We start from the raw sequence: 10,087 nt of genomic DNA, 5'->3' as shown, positions 1-10,087 counted from the left end.
GAGAAATGGGGAATTGATTTTGTAGGCCCAATTGATCCGCCTACTAGATATCGATCGAATCGTTATATCTTAGTCTGTACTGACTATATTACAAAGTGGGTGGAAGCGAAAGCGCTTAAAACGGATAAAGCCATTGATGTGGCTAAGTTTATGTATGAGAATATTATTACACGTTTTGATCCTTATTATTATTTAAAAAATAATATACATTACCACCATGGATTACACCTTGTCACAAGTATATCCAAAAGAAATTAAACACCATGATGTACAGGGTAGTAGGGGGATGGAGAATTCAAGCAACAAACTAGTTACTCACATAGATGGGTTTGGTAACTACCACTTAGAAGTACAAGGCCATTGGGATCGGAGGATGAAAGAAGAAGTGTCCTAAATCTTTACATGCTTGATAGTAGGGACTACTCCAAGGTGAAGAGGATATATGGTCATGGGTGGATTCAAGAAAGCCAAAAGAAATGGTTTAAAGAGCTATCTATCGAACATCGAACTGTAGGAACGAAACAAAATCAATGCATTTACATCAATGGATAAGATTCCTGCCTTGGCTTATTTTCACATTTCTCTAGTTGAGACACGTATGGCAAGTCTTTGCTCAATAACTAGAGTTAAGCAAGAGGGAATTGGTTGTGCACAAGTGAACTCTGGCTTCTGGTCGACGTTGCATGAAGCAAGAGATGTTCGTATGGTCTTTAATGGACATCATCATGTCAATGACTTTTGCGGCAACCTTCGAGGAAATACAAAAGTTTGTTGGCTACCATGCATATGGTAAAGTTGGTTGGACTAGACGAGCAAGGGTTGTCCTTGTGTCATTGAGGTCATCAACTAGTAGCAATACCTCACACATTGACATTCCAAAGGGTGCAAAGGTGCCTATATTACCCTATGGGGGCTCACTCATACAAGACGGGCAGTTACATTCTCGTGACGTCTCTTTGTCTCGAAAAAATTTGGGGGGGGCAAAATGGCAGTTGTGTGTGCTTCTGAGATAAGGCGTCATCCTGCATACTGTTCAGAGAGAGGGCGCGAGACAGTGAGAGGAGAGCCTTATAGAAAGAGAGGATAGGTCTGTAGATCTAGCGACGGTCCACAATGAGGAAGGAGGACACCGTCAAGCTCATTAGTGCCGAAGGCTTCGAGTTTGTCATCGACAGATTTGCGGCCCTCGTCTCCGAGACGATCAAAAACATGCTTACCTCGACAGTTTGCGAGTGGTAAGGAAGTCGAGTTTTCCATTGAGCCTGAAATATCGCTGGAGCTTATGATGGCTGCCAATTACCTGAATACATGATGATCTAGAACGTTTCTGTAACAAAATAGTTCTAGGCATTGCGGCGTCCAGTGAAGGCAGAAGGGTCTACCAAAGTTGGCTGCTTCCATTGTACAATTTTTTGTATGATACAGCAAGAGAATTTGATGAAGAGCAGGAAAGATGAATTGATCCATCAATGCCTTCATCACACGACGCCATATCTCTCTCTATGAGAATTCGGAGCTTCCATATACTTGCCTAATCTGAAGTGGTAGGCTGGATGAAGATTGTCTTCTTGTTTTATCGCCTGGGCTCGCGTACGATTTGGCAGAAAGATCAGAAAGATATTGCAATAGTCTCCTTGGCCATTGAGAGTCGACGCCTTCTTCAATTCAAAACCATAGCTAAAGTTTCAATTAACTCTTAATTAAGAGTTAACTTAAAACTTAAGAAACAAAAAGGGGCATTCCTATTGTCATAGAGCAAAAGTCGTGCGAGAGTCGGAGAGGGAGAGAAAAATTGACGAGCTGACGATTGCAACGACTGGCGGGACACAAGACTCTCCTTGGTTGGACTGCAAGAGGACACAACTTTCAAAGGTGCGACAACGACCCGTGGGATTTACAAGTACATGCCTACACCATTTATCTAAAATGAATGATATATTATAAGTAAATGTTCAGTTTAATATTTTTAGAAAATTCTTTGAAACTTGTTTTTCTATGTTGAATGGTTGTTTGCATTTATGTGAACTGGTTTCTATTTATTGAAAATAGAAAATAGTAGAAAATGCTTAAGAATGACTTAAAAACGACTCAAATAAATTTTTATAAAATGGCTGATTCGAAGTTTATAAGTTGTGACATTTTTTCTATAAAGGTTATGACTCACGAAATTTACTGAATTTTTATCAAAATTTTTAGAGATGGTTTAACATATTTAAAAATTCAAAACTAGTTATGTTCAAAGTAAAATAGCAGTTTTCACTTAAATAAAAAATTGTTCTCTATCAATAAAAATACGAATCTTTACATGGAAAGCTGAAAAGACAATTCTTGATTGCTGATGAATTTTTGTAAGATTTAAGATGAAAAGAAACATCGGTTTAATTATATTCTATTTATTTAAAAAAAACATTTTTTTCATAAACATGGTGTTTCTAATTTGAGTAAGTAAAATGATACGTGATGTACTATTCAATAACATGGGGATGGGTAAAAAATTGAGAGATGTAATAGTATTTGATGATATTTGCTGATGATAAGAAAATTATAACTTTGAATTCAGATTATAAATATTGGAAACGTAATAAAATAATTGTTTGATGGTATGAGGGAAAGCCTCAGCATCCAAATTTAAGATTTATATTTTGTTCATATTAAAGAGAAATCATCTGATGATTGCAAGGAAGAGTGAAGGGCTACTAAGACTTATTTATAAATTAACAGGGAATATGGGAATGTAAAATAAACTATGTATATGATTTCGTTGGAGTGTGGAAAGTACCTGGTTTAGCCCTGATTGGTATTTAGTGAAGAAAAAGAAGAAAAGGACGTTATATTCGCAAAATGAATTAAGTACTTAAAAACTAATAAGCAACGACGAAATTGCGGTACGAAGTGGGGAGACGTTTATCAAGGGATAAAAGTTATGGGTTTTTAGAGCGTTAGATTGTTCTGATTTGAATGTTTATTGTTAATTAAATGAATAAAATGAACTAATTTTAATCAGTTGAAGAAGATAAATATACAAAGGAATTTAAATGGAGATATTTAAATAGATCCAAGGGATCTATTATATGAAACAAACTTCTTAAAGTCAAATATCAAAACTTCCTGGATAAACCGCCACTAGTTGGCAGGATAAATTTACGAGAAGCCGCTCCTGAAAGATGGAGGGAAACTGTAGTTATCCTAGGTTTAGCGTTTCAGTGCCCAATATAAAGATCTAGCTGTAAAAGTTGAAAAGAAGCGAAGTATGAGATTAAGTATGTTTACTGGAGTTTAGATATTTATAGTTGAGCTACTGCAAATAAAATGCCATACAATTAATGGAAGACTAAATCAAATTAGCATTGTTAGTAGTAGCAATCACCAGTTAGTGCAACAACTCTTAGGAGTTGGCTTTCTGACTTGGGTAAAAGTGGCTTGGTTTTTGGCCAGTCACGGCAATACATGCTTCTACTTTTGGTTTACAGTTGGATAGAATACATGGCCAAGTGATGGTTGGTCCAAAGACTGAAGTATGGACACATGATTTACATGCAGCTAAAAAGAGAAAGGTCACTGATAGTGAAATGTCTCATGCAAGGCAAGACATTCGTAGCATAACTAGTTGGGAATCACCAGTAGATGCATATTCAGTGTATGCATATTTAGCAAAGGTACAAAACACGGATGTACTTGTGGAAGAAAAATGTGAAAAAGAGATGAAGCTATTGCATGGACATCTAAAAGAATGACAAGAAGAAGTGTGGATCAGCCTAAAGCTGCAAACCAACCACCTCCCGAGCATGTTATGGAAGAGGCTAGTCAGGAGTAAAAACAAGATAAAAAACAAGAGGGCAAAAAGAAGGGCAAGCAGCCGGGATATAAGTTGCAATCTAACATTGAGATAGCCACCACAGATCTTAAGAAGGTTCTTTAAGAACAGATCTTAAACAGTTAGGTGGAATCTACCTTGGGAGAGGTGCTTGGCATTGCCAAGCAAGAAATTCGTGATGAGATCATTGACATAATTAAAAGGAAGCGTCAGTTTCTTGGTGATAACACTAGTGCATTGCTGCAATTTGATGAAGAGGAAACTGGTTTTTTGGGTATTCGGGTTGAATATGAGCATGAAGTAAGTACTAGATTATCTATGGAGGATGCTACTAATCAGTGGACAGCATGTGGAGAAGAGAAGAAAGTGGCTGAAAATGCATTGTCTTGTAGCAATATGCATGGTGGAGTAAGGGAAATGCAACAATATGGAGAATAGACTCTAGAATTTATTCCTTGAAGTCACTACACAAGAAATCATTGGGCTAGAGCTACCACTGAAACGATAGTGAAAATAAGAAAACGTGAAACTCCTTGTGTTGCTTTACTTGACCATGGGTTTGAGATAAATGTCATTGAGCAGGGATTGTATGAAAATGGTACATGGCTTGTGGACATTGATCATGGTTGGTCTATGAGGGCTCCTAATAATTCTTCAGGGGAGCTCTATGCTGCATATCTTAATGTAAAAGTGATGATTGGTGATGTAGAGGAAGAGCAACACTTCTTTGTGCAAGATAATTCCTCATATGCAGTGATTTTGGGACAGCCCTATATTACAGGTGTGCGTATGGAAACAAAGGTGCTTGATGATGGTTCTACTTATGCAAGAGTCAGAAGCAAGGATGGGAGAAAAGCAGTCCAATTTCTTATTGTTTGTGTGAATCATCCTAGAAATAATTATATGCTTTGAGAGTCTCCTTTGGTTCCAAATGCAAGGGAATTCAAAGACTTGGATTTTCATTAAGCACTGTTGTAATGCAGGGCTACAGTAGTGTTGTTCAGAGGGTGTACTCACTTCTAGATTAAATGAAGCATGTATTTACTATTGGTAATTCTCAGTTTGCAGCAAACAATTTATGTTGGTTTAAGCCTATGGAAGCTAGGTGTAGGGCTGAATGCATATCTATGAAACCGGCTACTAAGAAATTGAGAGCATTGGGATTGTTAGCTAATAATGATGGCGTTTCAGGCATCTTTTATGGGATGAATATTATTGACACAATGGCTGAAATTTTAGCAACTATACATGCAAAAAATGAGGCTAAAAACAGAGTGTTTTCAGTATGTTCTTTGGATATGTATGATGTTATAGCATTCTTTGCTCAGTAGGAAGGATTACAATTAGCTAAAGCACTTGTGGAGACAAAGTATAAGACAGTTTACAAAAAGGTGAAACCAATTGCTTTGCCACTTCCACCAGAGAGTGAGGGTATCTATGAAAAAGTGTCAAGGCAGACAAGCTTACGGGATCCTAAAGATATAGGTCATTAGTTTACATCTGAAACATTACATGATTTGAAAGTTGGAGCAGAAGGGTTTCTTTTGCTTGTTGAGAGAGACTGTTTTATGCGGATGTTAGCTAGACATGGGAAGGCATTTGCATTTCAACCAAGTGGAATAGGTTGTGTGGATCCAAATGTTGTCTCTCCTATGGTCATATTTACTATGCTACATGTACCATGGAACTTGAGGCCTATTCCAGTGCCCAAAGCTTACTTGCCAAAGTTGATGGATATGATAAATGAAAATATTTGCATGAAGATCCTGGAGCCTTCTTCAACCCCGTACTCAAATCGTTGGTTTACTGTGCCAAAAAAGAATGGGGCTTTGAGATTTATTCAAGACATGCAATCGGTCAATAAAGTGACCATAAGAAATGTGGGTGTAGGTCCTGTGGTTGATGAATTTGCAGAGGCTTTTGCAGGTAGAGTGATCTATTATTTGGGTGATCTTTACTTGGGTTATGATCAGTTTCAACTTGCAATTAAAAGTAGGGATATCACAACCATGAAGACTCCTTTGGGGTTAGTACGGATGTGTACTCTCCCACAGGGTGCAACAAACTCAATGGCACACATGACAAATGCTATGAATAGGGTACTCATGGGCCACATTTGACTATGCCCTTCTTGGATGATGTTCCAAGATGATGTTCCAATCAAAGGGTATGCAATGGATGAAAAGAATGAAGAGATGGATGCTCATGGATGCAGACAGTTTGTTGCAAACCATTTTGTGGATTATGAGGGGATTTCGACACATCTAGAAGAGGTGCATTTAACTCTTTCTAGACAAAATTCTGTCTTTGGAGTTGAAGAGGTTTTGATTGCTGGGCATATGTGTGGGCCTTATGGGCGAAGGCCATCACTAGAAAAAATAGATGGGATTGATAGAATGCAAGATGTATGCACGAATGTATCAGAGGTGCGTAGATTCTTGGGTGCATGTGTGTTCTATTTGATATGGATTCCTCACTTTGCACATGTAGTTGATGCTCTTTATCAGCTTCTAAGGAAAGGTCTGAAATTTCATTGGGAAAGGAAGCATGAGAAAGCAATGAAGAAATTGAAGCAACTCTTAAAATCTTCTCCTATGTTGAGAAAGGTTGACTATTCACATGGAAAGCCTATCATTATTATTGTTGATACAAGCCCAATCGGGATTCGATGGGCAATTGGGCAAGATGATGAGGAAGGGCAAATATATGCAATACGCTTTGGTGCAAAAGTATTGACTAAATGATAGAGAAGATATCTAGAGATAAAAAGAGAATTATGGGGAATTGAGACAGCCCTTAAATGTGATAAGGAGTATTTTATGGGTGCTCAGGTAGTCATTGAGACTAATTGTTTGCCGGTATTGGGTATGATTACTAGTTGTGCTATCCCAGACATTACTATCCTCCGGTGGATTGCATACATCAAATATTTGAACCCTGAATTTCAGCATATTGCAAGAAGAGATAACCCAGTGGCAGACATATTATCTCGAGCACACTATGACAATGAAGATGGGATGATGGATGAGGAGGAAGAAGATGAATTTCTTATGGCTGAAAATGATGTTGCAAGAGTGAATTTAGCAATGCAAGGTGTTGCTACAGCATTAACAGAACCTTGGACAACAAAGAGAAGACACTTTAGGTGTTTTGTATCTTTTGTAGAAGTGTTTCCGGAAGACAAATATGTGGGAGAGTGGCTGAGAATTGGTCAATATCTCAGTACATTAACAAAGAGAGATGAATGTCAGATGAGGAGTTTAAGAAGATTAAGAGGAAAGTCTATGGATTTTTCTTAAAAGATGGATACTTATGGAAACATGCTAAAAAGAAACAGGATATGCCATTGCGAGTTTTGGGTGATAGAGCTTCACAAGTAATTGTTATGAAAGAATTTCATGAAAGCTTATGGGCTGGTCATAGAGGTGTTTGGGGTACTTTTACAAAGATCAAAGAAAGATATTGGTGGTAGGGTATGTATAAGGATGTTGTTCACTTTGTGGAAACATGTACGACATGTCAAATATATTCATCTATGAGACATCGGGATGGATTGCAATCCACATATCCATTGTCTCTTCATTTTAAGTGGGTAGTGGATTTGGTCACAATGCCCATAGGTCTTTGGCAAATGAGGTATCTTATGCTTGCTTGTGAAGACTTGACTAATCAAGTGGAAGGGAGAGCTCTACGTACTAAGACGAAAAATGTTGTATTTACTTTTCTCTTAGAATAGATCTTTTGTCGATATGGCTGTGTGGGAAAAGTTATAGCAGATAGGGGTGAGCTAGATGCACATGAGACTCATGATTTCTCTACACGGTTGGGGATAAAGCTTACTTTAACATCAGCCTATAACCCTGAAGGAAATGGCAAAAGCGAAAGAGGTCATCCACCTATTGTGAAGGCATTGGCAAAAGCATGTGGAGAGAAGGTAAATAGTGGCCACGATTGCTCCCTTATGCTTTCTAGGCCAACAAAACAACTCATAGTGCTGTTACAGGATATATGCCTACAAAATTGATGTATGGTCAAAAACCAATAATGCCGATAAAAGAGATGACAATCACATGGAGTGTGTTACCTTGGGAGGAGGAGTTGAATCAAGAGGAGTTGTTAGCCTTACGCATTAAAGAGTTGGAAATAAAGTCAGAAGACATAGAGGCAGCAACAACTGCAAAGTTAAGGGCAGCAAGGATACAGAACAAGAAATGGTTTGAAAAAAGACATAGACTGAGACCAAGAACCATACAAGATGGGGATTGGGTATTGGTTTATGATAGCAATTTAGATAACCAACATAGTGCCATGCGTAAAGTTTCCAAAAGATGGTTTGGACCCTATGTGGTAAGATAGGTGTTTGATAATGCTGCTTATGCATTAAATGAGCTTGATGGGACAGCCATCAAACTTTCGGTAGCAAGGAAAAGAATCAAATTATTCAAAAGGTGGGAATCTACTACTTATGAGTTGCCAGAATTGGAAGAAATAGTGGTCATGATACAGGGGCTAGCCAGGAAGATATGGAAGATGATTGAAGAAGTAAAGGATATGGTTGCAGAGGATGAGGAGGACTCAGAATTCGGTGACAACTAGGATTTTGGCACATACCGGAGGATGTGTAGGTTCAAAGGGGGTGGATGTCGTGATGTTATGAGAACATAGTGTGAAAAAGTATGGAATGCATCATCATCCGACTTCTTTATTGATCTAGAGAGTCAATGTGATCTGAGCCATTAGTACTAGTATGAGTTGCATGGATTATGTAAAAATACTAGATTTTTGGATAATTTTAGTCTATTTTTTAAATTATTTATTATACAAATCATTTTTTTTTAGAAAAAGCTTCTAGATTAGGATGGCATGCAAAAAGCTAGTTGCTTTTTCAACCATTTAGGAGATTTTTTATAGAAAGAAAAGATTGACGAAATCGCGCGTGTTGCGATCGCTGTAAACAGGCTCAAAACTACAAATTGAACTAAAAGAAGAAGGAGTGATTTGGGAGATCCATGAGCAAGTGTCTTGGAGTTTTACCCCCCTTTTGGAGCCAACGGAGCCATTAGATTTGGGTTCCAAGCAGCAGAGAAGGAACTGTAATTTGTATGCATGTTTTGTTCTACGAAGAAGCTCTAGGAGATCTAATGCCTAGAGATTGCTTCTGAGTAGTGCAAAGATTCTAGGTTCTTTCAATACATATTGATTCAAGTCATTGTGATTTGATTTTGTAGTGTTTACCACTTGAGTGTTCTCTATCTCCTCTTCCATCTCCTATCTCTACTTCCTTCTATTTCTAATCCTTAGTGGATTTGACATTTTGACAAAAACTCCTCCGACACCATGAAGGCGGTTAGGTCAGCCTGATTGACCTACCATATGAGCCTCCACTAGTCGGCTAGGGAATACTCCATGGAATATTTCCTTTACCGTCGGGCCAGGGGCCACTTCCATGGCCCACGGACCCCAAAATAGGGGCCCCTTTTAACTCCCTTACCCCGCAACTCAATGCAATGTGCCTTGAGTTGCTACAAACTTAACTACTCAGTCCAACCCAAAGATTAGACCCACAATGGTCACCTTTTTGCCATCCGGTCACATAGACCTCATCTAATATACAATCAATCACTTTATGTGTAGACAGTAGGATTTGAATCCACATCAATATAAACTAACCATATCCACATGCAGCTTATCCTAATTATCTTGATCTGATCTTATACTATTCACCTACTTGCCTACTCTTATCATTTTCACCCATTCTTATTATCTTCATTATCTTCTCACCTACTATAACACATTCATCATATATTCTCATCAACTACACATATTAACTTGGTCCTTCTTTTGTCTCATCTATTACATAGAGAGACAAAGAGATGCCACTTCATTATTTAGCATTATTCCCAACTCAAAAGGAAGAGGGGAAGAAGCATTCACCTAATGTTTACAAAATGTTTGACTAAATGTTACTTTATTAAGGTGTTTTATCTTAGAAGGTTAATCTTTATACTTCATCAAATGGCTCTAGCCCGTGGGATCACATCTTAGGCAGATCCTTGTTGCCAATTGGCTTACATTACTACAATCTATAATCACACAATTATTGGAAGTCTCCACATCATCAATCAGTCTCAATAGTACTAGCAACAAACTTAGATGGTTCTAGACTCCACTCCAACCCCAATAGGTCAACAATGCCATCTTTGAAGTAAATAATTCACACACTGCCCATAATCCATGGTGTTGATCATTGTGGATCCATCAATAAGGTTGAAG

The 10,087-nt window shown here is 38.0% G+C and overlaps 1 pseudogene; it reads left to right on the top strand.

Annotated features, from left to right (window-relative positions):
• The first annotated feature begins 1,066 nt into the window (after positions 1 to 1,066).
• LOC148018120 (uncharacterized) lies at positions 1,067 to 1,433 on the top strand (annotated as a pseudogene).
• Positions 1,434 to 10,087: the final 8,654 nt, after the last annotated feature.

This window comes from Lygodium microphyllum, chromosome 21 (genome assembly GCF_053477565.2).
Source record: "Lygodium microphyllum isolate KBCC chromosome 21, Lygodium_microphyllum_v1.1.10, whole genome shotgun sequence".
Classification (NCBI taxonomy): Eukaryota; Viridiplantae; Streptophyta; class Polypodiopsida; order Schizaeales; family Lygodiaceae; genus Lygodium; species Lygodium microphyllum.
The sequence above is the reverse complement of the archived record's forward strand: the minus strand, read 5'-3'. Positions and strand labels throughout refer to the sequence as shown.